General features: G+C 41.9%; 1 pseudogene; it reads left to right on the forward strand.

Moving 5' to 3' along the window:
* Positions 1 to 10,709: 10,709 nt before the first annotated feature.
* Positions 10,710 to 10,738, forward strand: part of LOC121870644 — a 7,671-nt pseudogene continuing 7,642 nt past the window's right edge.

Here is a 10,738-nt window from a genome sequence, read left to right on the forward strand (position 1 = left end):
CTTCTATTTTATTTACTTTGTAAATACTGTATAGTTTTGATATAATTTGACTCTGGGTGTCTGAGGGTGTGTATTGAATTTTAACAGGCAAATGTAACAATGAATATGGAGAACAGAAATTTGCTCATAAGAGTATTTTGTATCACAAATACCAATTACAGTATACACGAACCTAGGCTAATAAAATACACTTACTATGTAGAAATTCCATAGTAGGATGAGCGCTTTCAGAGAAAAGCCCCTTTTTATATTATTATCAGCAACCATAGACCAGTGTTAACATCACAGAGGAATATTTCTTTTTAGATATTTCATAACACGCCAACTGTTGTCTCATAAAATCAAGTCATCTTCCATGATTACTGCCAGTCACTTTTAACAATAGGTCCACGCAAAGAATTACGTAAAATATGAGGATCTTTTATAGATATGATCATCAAAATGCAAGTTAGGAATCACAGATATTAATACAACATGTGGCTACTTAGGATTATTCATCTTCAATTGGGAGAACTTTTGTGGGTAGATGAACGGACGGATGAACATACTGTATACTGCACATACATACTGACAGACATGTACAGGGGTAAGGCACTCGGCGTTCCCAGGCGTGTTTACGAGGGATCCACTTACCAATAAACTTTATAATATCTCCCTCGAGAGACGTCGAGTGAGGAGCGATATGATCGAGGTGTATAAATGGAAGTCAGGGTTAAACAAAGGTGATAATTATAACCAAGGTATGTAAACTATCCAATGAGAAGCGAACTCGTAGCATTGTTTTTAAATTAGAAAATTTTAGATTTGGGTGTAGGATAGGTAAACGCTTGTTTAAAAATATAGTGGATGAGTGGAACAAGTTACCGAACATTATCATAAACTCGAACACGCTGGGAAGCTTCAAATATAGGTTGGATAGATATATGAGCGATTGGGATTGGGTGTAAACGGGCTGCCTATATAGTATGGGCTAATACGCTCGCTGCAGTTTCCTCCATTCTTTTGTTCTAACATCCACTACTCTGTCATCTACACAACACTCACTACACTGTCATCTACGCAACATCCACTACACTGTCATTTTCGCTCCATCCACTACACCATTATTTAGACTACATTCACTACATTCCCATCTACAATAACATAAGATAGGCGGGTAATGTTTGATTACCCGAGCATTAACACAATGGGGAGGGTGGGTGACCCGAGACAGTGATTCCCGGTCCCTCCCCCTCGCCTTCCAACCCTTATCTACCCGTCGCTTAATGATGATTACAATGATGTGAATTACACGAAAGCGCGTGGGAACTTCGTGTTTGATCAGGGTTAGGAGACACTGGCAACGTACACCCACTAAAAAATTATTCTGCACCCGTGTTATATTGTATCACGCCGTAAGGGTGCTGAATAATTTTTTAGTGGGTGTACTGTACAGTACAGTACAGACCGGCCAGAGAAGCCATCTCGATGTATGCCAATAAGTTGTACACCCAATAAAAAATTATTCGGCACCCTTACGAAATGATACAATATGACACGGGTGCCGAATAATTTTTTAGTGGGAATACATACTATAGTTACAATTTGATCTAGCTCAAAAAGGGCATCCTTTAACTTTGTTAAATAGGCATGAAGTTTAAGGAAACTGTCTGGACATTCCTGGGTGACTTTCTCAAGAAAGCATCTAAAAGTAGAGATTTTATGACTAAGTGCATTACAATTTGCATTTAAATGTTTTGCAAATTCACTGCATATCCTTTTTGGTACTGTATTCATGAACAGACTGTAAGAAACACTCTGGGAATGAACAATTTATTTATGCTGAATAATTATAATTACAATCATTATAATTGGCACTCAGACTTTTACCCGACAATTGTGTGGAATTTCCCCGAGGCGGGTGGGGCTCCATAACAAGAGACGAGGGGGCTGTAGCCCCCCTAGAACCCCTGGCGCCACACTTGTTTGCCACTACTGATAATCACAAGGTAAACTACTGCCCCAAGCTGCCATTCAGTAGTTAATAATTTGATTAGTTTGCAAAGATAAACTAAGAAATACCTAACATATAGTCTTTGAACACCTTTCATGAATTAAATTTAAGGTGATTGACTTTCTTTTGGTTATATGTAGTCTGTCAAAAATATTAAACCACACAATATACCAGACAGATGTGCGGAGGCTGTTGGTAGCTTTGGTTAGTCGTGGTCTGGGTTGTTTTTGTCCTGAGACAACAAACGCGCCTTCGAAAGCGTTGGCTTTCGAATAAGATAATATTTAAAAAAAAAATATTATATCGTTATTAACTATGTTTATTACAGATGTATCTCATTTCCGTTTGTTTCTTTGTATTTAAAACGCAAAAAAGCGGGAAAACAATATAAACAATTCTGGATACATTTTGTCACTAGTTGACTGACACCACTTTGGGACATCGATGACGTAGGTGTTTCGAGGGTTCGGGAACAGCTTTTCTATACATCAGACTCAATCATCCAAAAACGAGACAATTATACGAACTAAAATATTGACATATAATCTTGTGTAATACATTGCCTTATACTTTATAATTAGAACAAATAAAGACAAGGATTTCTAAAGCTACATGAGTGAAGACACGAGTGAGTACACGATCAAACTCAGTCCATTATAACATCTGGGACGAGGCTTCTCCGGTTCGCCCCAGACTTGAATCTGCCTCGTTTCGCGGTTTCGGATTTATGAGAATCTGAACAGAGGCCTTACAAGACAAGAAGTAGGCAGTACCACAGTGCTGCCGCTGCCATAGTGCAGAAAGGAAGTATACGCTGGTTGTATGTACAAACAAATACCCGGTGAAGAGACCGAAATTGAGAACTGAAAAGTATCAAGTGTTTGTCATGAATTGTATCGTCACAGTGTTGCTTACAGTGCCGTAAAGTAGTTACACAGTGTCTCAAGGTGGTCTTAAGTTTCAAAAAGTGATTTTAAGTGCCGTAAAATTTTCATTTGTATTGCGAAGTGATCACATGTATCATAATGCGTTCCAAAGTAACGTGGAATGTTTATAAGTGCTGTAAAGTGTTTGTGTCATGAAGATTTATTAGTGTCAGTAATTGTGGGCGCCAAAAACATTCATAGGTGTCATAAGCGTTATAAAGTGTCGTAAAGTGGCATAAGGTGTTGGAGTGGTTAATATTCGTTTTTACCCCAATAGGTATTTCTTATTTTTGTTTATCATCACTAGAATTAATTTTGGTAAAATTTTCGTTTCGGTCATCCCTGTATTTAGATATTCAAACCTAATTTAACCTAATCTAATCTAGCCACAGAACCCAGGAACTCAATCTAACCTAACCTAAATTCCCAAGATTCTCAGGATGACAAACTATTTTTTTTTTTAGCTAGGAATCGACTTTCTTCTGTCATTTCCTGCTCAAATTTATATTTTTCGAGTATTTTAACCGATAAAATTACTAACAATATTGGCTGTTCAAAGTGAGCAGGGTTTTGAAGTCGAGGGAAAATGTTGGGTAAAATACTAAAACATGTACCACCAAACAAACCGTTGAAGCCCTTACCAAACCTAACCTAACCTAGGAAAAGGTTAAAAATCGCTTTCGAGTTCATGGATAACACCCCCCCCCCCTCCTCATCATCTGAACACCGAAAACTACACCAACACATTAAACACAGAAAACAAGAATAACGTAAGTAGTTTATTGTTTTGGGATTTTTATAGGTTAGGTAAAGTTTTCAAAGGTTTGTTTGGTGTTCATTTTTCTTATTTTACCCAACATTTTCCCTCGACTTCAAAATTCTGCCCACTTTGAACATCCAATATTGTTAGTAATTTTATCGGTTAAAATACTTGAAAATTATAGATTTGCGCAGGAAATGCCATAGGTGTAGGACTGTAGGTGTGTCATAGAGTAGAGCAAGGTGTCTTCAAGGGCCATGAAGTGTCATAAAAGTGTCAAAGCGGTGCGCTTCCGCGACCACCGGTACAAGGTAACAATACTACTACTGTTATGTTCTTGACATTTTGAAATAAAGTTTTATCATCCATTTGGCATAAATTAATGCTTAAGGTTATTAGTTCTGCCCTAGTTCCTGTAAGTTAAGTGTGAATAATATTATAGGTGTGTGTGTGTGTGTGTGTGGGAGGGATAGACGGCAGGTAATCTCAAATTTTTCATTTTCTTTTTTTAGGTAAGCGAGTTAAAGCAGCTGCTCTTCGAGGAACATTAACACGCCATATCTCAGGTACGTCCAAGTTATCATGTTCGTTGATTATTGTTTTATTCATCAGCTAAGTCTGGAGTCCTTCGCATCGCACAACGGTTTTAAAGGAACGTACGCTTTTCCCACTCCTCATCCTTACACTGTCATTGCGGTGGCCTGTGATCTCGTCGCTGTCTATATGAAAGTCTGCCCCTCTCCTTCCCTTACGCTGTCGATGAGTGTATCGGAGTCCTCCCCCTCCCACCTTCTTCTCGTCAGAGCCAAAGACTATATAGTCTTATAGACTTGTATCTTTGGTCAACCCTCTCCATTCAACTGGGCACAGTGATCACACTCACCTATTTTAGAGGCATCCGCATTTCTCCTGGAAAGTTTTTGCTACACTGGGATAAAATGACCCTCACCATGCTGTCATGGTTTTATTATCCTGCTTTACAGGTCCCAGCCCTAATTGGAAACAACCTAACCTAACCATTGGTATTGATATTTATATATTCATATTTAAACAGTTTATTTAGCCAGAAAAATACAGATACAGAGCGGATAATAATAATATTAACATGGTTGAGCCAATTGAGAACCCGAGCTCTCTTCGTGGCACCTGATATATCCTGTGCTTATATCTCAATGAAGTACAGTATTATGTAACATTTAGTATCATCTTGGACTGGACTTAGTACTGTAATAACAGGTCCCAATCCTAGTAAGTAGTAATTCCAATGGATCTCAGTTTCAATGGGCTCCATCCTTAATGTCTCAAGGGCGATTAGGATTAAGATCTTTTGGGGCACGTCATCAGAGACCATTGTTTTCGGTGAGTTGGGTCGCCTTCCATTTTAGATAATAAATATGTGGGAGCGTCCTCACACATGACAGGAACGTCCTCACACCTCGGGAGCATTAGACCACCACCTCGTGTTTCAAGAACATCAAAGTATTTTTTTATGTAATTTTGGGGATGCCACGTTGTTTCTAAGCTTGCATCAAACAAAAATTTTTCTAAGTTTTATGGAGATAGAAAGTCATTCGTTTTACTGTATTGGGAGCACCTTTTCTTGTTGACCGGCGTTAAACTTATTTCTCTCGGTATTCCTCCTGAACTGAAAGGTTGGTGATGTATAGCATGATGCCTGTCCGTCCGTCCGTGATAGTTGTCGTATCCACGAGGTAAGTCGCCACAGCCGCGATGAATTAATTTCAGTATTAGTGTGAGCGTTAATTATGGCAGGTTGATAGTTCAGTATTTAAGATAATCAAGACTGTCTTATTTGTTATTTTATTTATTTATTTATTGTTTTTTAGTAAACTAAATAAACAAATTCATTATTTCTATTGTAAGGTTTTAATGTATTAAAAATTAACAACATTTACGGGAACGAATGAAACCACTTTCAGAATACAATTTGAATTAAATATTAATCAGGGATAAGTTTCAGGGTAAAAATTACAACAAATACATTTTAAAATGGTTAACATAGAACATTATTGAGTTATATTTAGCTAACAAGCCTCTAGGATAAGCACAGGCGAATATGATTGCTAAGTCGCGTAACCGTAAAGTTGGTATTGGTATGGTTTACCAACGTCACAGCCCAACCTAAGGTCATATTATATAAAAAAGGAGATATTTAACCTTTATCTTCTACAATCTATTAAGGCTCTTTAGGATATGTAATTGACTAACCCTAACATCGGTATAGTTTTCGTAAATAACAGCAACATTAGTGTCATTTCCCAATATAGTCACTTAATAGGACATCCCTCACCACTCCACTGGGTGCTTCCTAGCAACAATGGAACGAAAGCAATTGGTAATTACTGATCCAATCCAATCTCATCATATTTTGGCACCAAATGAACGTTTCATTAATGAACGAAACATTGTGCAACATAAAATAACACAAATTTTAAATATTTTTTATATAATACTATTATATTACATTAAATGTGGTTTTAATTTTTAACTTTTACCTTTATCCTCTTCGCCGCTGATTGGTTCGTTAGCCACTTGGGCCGCCGGTCACGTCTCGTATGCACCATTGGCAGGTACTGGGTATGCACTGGTTCCCGAATGTAGTGTATTTGAACCTGCTCCAGTGTTGTTAAAATTTGGCCTTGATTGAGCTCACACTTGGTGCCATCAGCTCACTCTGAAAATGTTTGCCCTCACTGTTTTTTGGACTTACGGCTTCTTCAACCTTGAGCTGTGACCCCTTGTGGGGCGGGCTTCCGTCAGCTCTAGGTATCTACATTCGGCAGTCGTGACGTGACCACATAAGGGGACGGACGTGCCCATAGGTGCTCTTGACTTCCCGATCGTCCCACAAAGGTCCCCTCAGCCGGCAAGTGTTTGCCAACATGGGGGATCGACGTAAACGTCCCAGAAGAGACTCTCTCATGGACGCAAACATTTCTGATACTGATGCCATCCCCAACTCGCCTGGTCATACTGAATCTAACACCCTTCAAGAGTCAGACCCCAGTGATAATGACAGTGACGGTAATGTTTCTATGGGAAACACTAGCCGGAGTGGAAACACAAAAGCCACACACCCTATGACTCTGCCAACCTGCCAAGTAAGCTGAATCTGCACTTCCCCAAGGACTCACTGAAATCTGTAGAGGAACGCTTTAATTGGATGATGAAGTACTGCAGACAACACGGCCTCAACATTCAATTCAGACAAGGTAAGAACCGGAACTTTATCAAGTGTCAGACTCCTGAGGTCTATGAAACACTAAGCACTGTTGGCTTTGACGGGGTTGTCCTTGTGCCCTCCCCCCTCCCCCCCAGGAGACGCTGATGAATGTTGCCACATCCTAGTGAAACGTTTCCCCCTATATGCTGACATCGAAGATGCTCGTGACTTTAATTCTCGTATACTCAGTATACGTCGACATTACCTGGGGGAAGACCCCACAAGCTGCTGTCATTGTCAAGTGGAAGGGAAGGGAATGCCCAACCACTGTGGAGGCCCACCCGCTCCTCCCCCCACTTTATGCAGAACCCTATCACCCCGGGCCTGCATTTTGTGTTATCTGTTCTTATTGGGGTCACACCTTCACTGCCTGCTGCCAACGTGATCGTCCCAGATGTCGCTTCTGTTCACGTAACCATAACTCCGCTGCCTGTGCCCAGAAAATCAAAGACCACCATAATAGGGGTGGTATGGGCTATGTAGTCGATCCCAGGTGTTGTAACTGTGGCGACCGGTACAATGCTGACTCGCAGCAATGCCCCAATCGCTTGTCTGTCCCAGGGGAAAAGCATCCTCGAAGGAAGGCCGCGTCTACCACAACGCCCTCCCCAGTCTACTGGGCCGACTCCCTCTGCGTCCCCTCTGTCTCCAGCAACGCCTTCTTCAACAACACCTGCCCCAGCCTGGCCTCACTTGGCTGCAACACAGCAGTCCCGGCCGCCTCCTTACTCAACTACTACTGGGCCTCCTCCCCGTCAAAACTCTGACGCTGTCAGGCCTTGTGCTCCCACTGGTGCCCCCCACAACCCCCCTCCAGTGACATGACACGGATCATATCTCTCTTCCAAGAATTTACCAACCGTATTGAAAAACTCTTCGTTACACTCTGTACCACCATCTCCGACCTACTCTTGCTCTCTGTTGCCACCCAGTCTCCTCTCTTCTGGTTTGACACAAGCTGGTAGTCCCCTGTAAGCCCCCCCTGCTCGGCCTACTCCACCGCCGGCGGCCTTCACTATTGATGTATCGCTTACCGGGCCTGCCCTGGTGTGTACTGCCACCCCCGAGCGAAGTCCTGCCTCATCTTCACGACACGTGGTGCCTCAACCTGTCCTCCACCCACCACAAGCCGCACCAGCTCCTGTGTCTGTGCTGTCTCCACCAGGGCTGCCTATTGGACCTCAGGACACCACCCCCGGCTACCCATATCCCACCGGTATGTCGACGCACACGCCATCACAATCACACTAAAAGGTATGTCCCTCAATATTGTCAATGCCTATGTGCCTCCCTCCACCGCTACTGTACCTGTCCCACCACACCATGTCACCTACATCCACCCCACTGTACTTCGCCATGCCTAACATTGGCAACCCTGAGCCTGGCCACACTGTTTGTAAACGTTGTGGTCAACCCGACTCTCACACCCTCTCTCACTACATCCTCACTTGCCCAATGACCTCCTCTTACAGGTCCCCAGCCATTACCAACACCTCTTCCCTCCCTGACCAGATACCCCTCTTCCTAGTGACAAGCCTGGCACTTGACATTATTAGGGACCTGCCATACTTGCCATAAACAGATAAATTGTACCGGGAATTTTCCCTCCACACACTCATCATTCTGTCACTTCATGTAACTTGCTGAAAAAACCCATGACCCTTTCAGGCTTTTACGTCCTTAATGCATGAATCATAAAGGCAAGCATGAACTACGCATGCTTCCCAGATGGGCGCTGTAAACGCTTCTGCGCTTTGCCTTGCACAGGATGTAAGGGGGTGCCCAATAAACTAGCCCCCTCGGGAGCAATCTAAAAAAGATCTAAAATCTATCTACATTGCACTCGAAGTGATATCCCCAAGTGGAATGTGTACAGTTAATTATATTTGGAGTACAGCACCACAATTCAGACTTATATATTTTCCTTCATTATTATTACTACCACCACCCATTTGGAAGAGGATATTAAAAAAAAAAAACTAAATATTTTCTCCCCTTTATTTAGTAGCTTGTCCAGCTTCCTTCTTCTTCTTTCACGGCCTGCAGTCTTGACTTAATGTTCCCGACTTGGTTCCGAACGAGGTCCACTGCTGACCTCTCCATCGATCTGGTTCATGTTCGCTCCTTTGCTAGGCCAGTTCAACAGGTGGAGGTTCTCCTGTGTGAGGATCCACTGCTTAATCAGCCTAGCTGTGGACGGGGCAACGATCCTGGACAAATATTACGGGACTGGGAGAGAAGGGAAAATTCCGCTCACGGGGAGGGAGAAAAAAATAAGAATGTTAATACATCTTTCTGCACTAAACTGTCCCTGATTCTCTAACATTCCCGACACCGTGGAGTCATCCACCCCAACACATCACCCTCACTCAGCCTCTTCGTTGTCCTCATAGATATTGCGCCGATCATATCTCTTTACTTTCATGTCAAATTCTGATTTGTTATTTACTGCAAAATATGCGAAATTTCATAAACAGTATGTTATACAGCGTGCTAAAATTAACCACGTTACAGTCAGGTTGCAAACATAACTTTATGGTATGCTACCCTGTATTTTGCAGGGTGTGGTTAGAAATGCCATTGTTTACACGGCGCTCGCCTCCTCCCGGCTGGTAGGTGGAGCTGGTGCCACCTCCCGGGTGGGGGGTAGAGTTGGTGAAAGGTGCGCTGCTGTTCCCTGGCTCTGTGTCAGCACACTTGCTTCCACTACCCGCAAATAAAGTCATGTTTTAGTATGTTAATTTGATTTTCTATAATGTACTATCGTGGACAAAAGTTCGCTCCCTGTAGTGAAACTGAGACACAGGAATGAGTCTCCGAACTGACTTACCCTGATTGTTATCTGGTGCGGGTGTGCTGTGCGGGTCGATACTGCTTCAGTGTGGGAAGGAGCGAACTTTTGTCCACGATAGTACATTTTTTGTGACATAAAATGGGGTATATGAGTTAATTTTAACCAACGCTGATAAGTAAGATGCCCGTACATGACTCATTTGTTTCAATAAGAAGTGTGAATCGTAAATTAATATTTTTTCGAAATTAAAAGAGGTGTTTTCTACACAGGTGGTATAGCGGTCTTATATAGGCTTTGGTATTAACACTGGAATGACCAGCCGACCGAACGGCTAGTAACTTGATACTGTAAAAAAAAATGCAGTGCTTTCTTAGGTCACCTGGCTGGTCGTGAAACTTATTAGAGGTACTAAGAAAGATGTACATATAGCTGGCGGATGGCCTCCCCACTAGGGATCATCACAACTAAAGTAGCCACAAGTACTGAATGGAACAAAAGTTTGTAAACTTGTGGTTTAATCTGCCAGAGTGTGAGCATATATAAGACAAGACTTGACCAACAGTGGTGTCGGTTCAGGCAAAGATACTGTTTTTAGTCCTTGGGTTCGGGTACATTCTAATAGAGTCCAGTCCAGTCCAACAGACTACGTGTAACAGGAACTTGATCGACCAAGCGGCTTACAGGCCAAATCAGTGGCGAAGATAAGATAATATTTTCCTATTTGCCTCCTCCCACCCAAAAAAAGGAACCCCTCCCCACACACACAGGGTTATCAACGCATTAAGAACGTATATTTGGTGTTAAAATTGCTTCGTGTTTCATTTCTTCTTATCTTTTTTTTAGAGATGTAGAGATATATTTTATGCCAATTGGACATCAATTATGATACTGGAGATAAGTTCCATCTCCATTATAGTGAAATACATTTATATTTATATCGACTGCTCCTTTCCATTGGTACTGATAAGTCATATGAGTGGACTGCCGAGATGCGTCACTGATTATATAGATAAGAGTTGCT

The sequence above is a fragment of the Homarus americanus genome, unplaced genomic scaffold, assembly GCF_018991925.1.
Source record: "Homarus americanus isolate GMGI-L3 unplaced genomic scaffold, GMGI_Hamer_2.0 scaffold56333, whole genome shotgun sequence".
In the NCBI taxonomy this organism is placed as follows: domain Eukaryota; kingdom Metazoa; phylum Arthropoda; class Malacostraca; order Decapoda; family Nephropidae; genus Homarus; species Homarus americanus.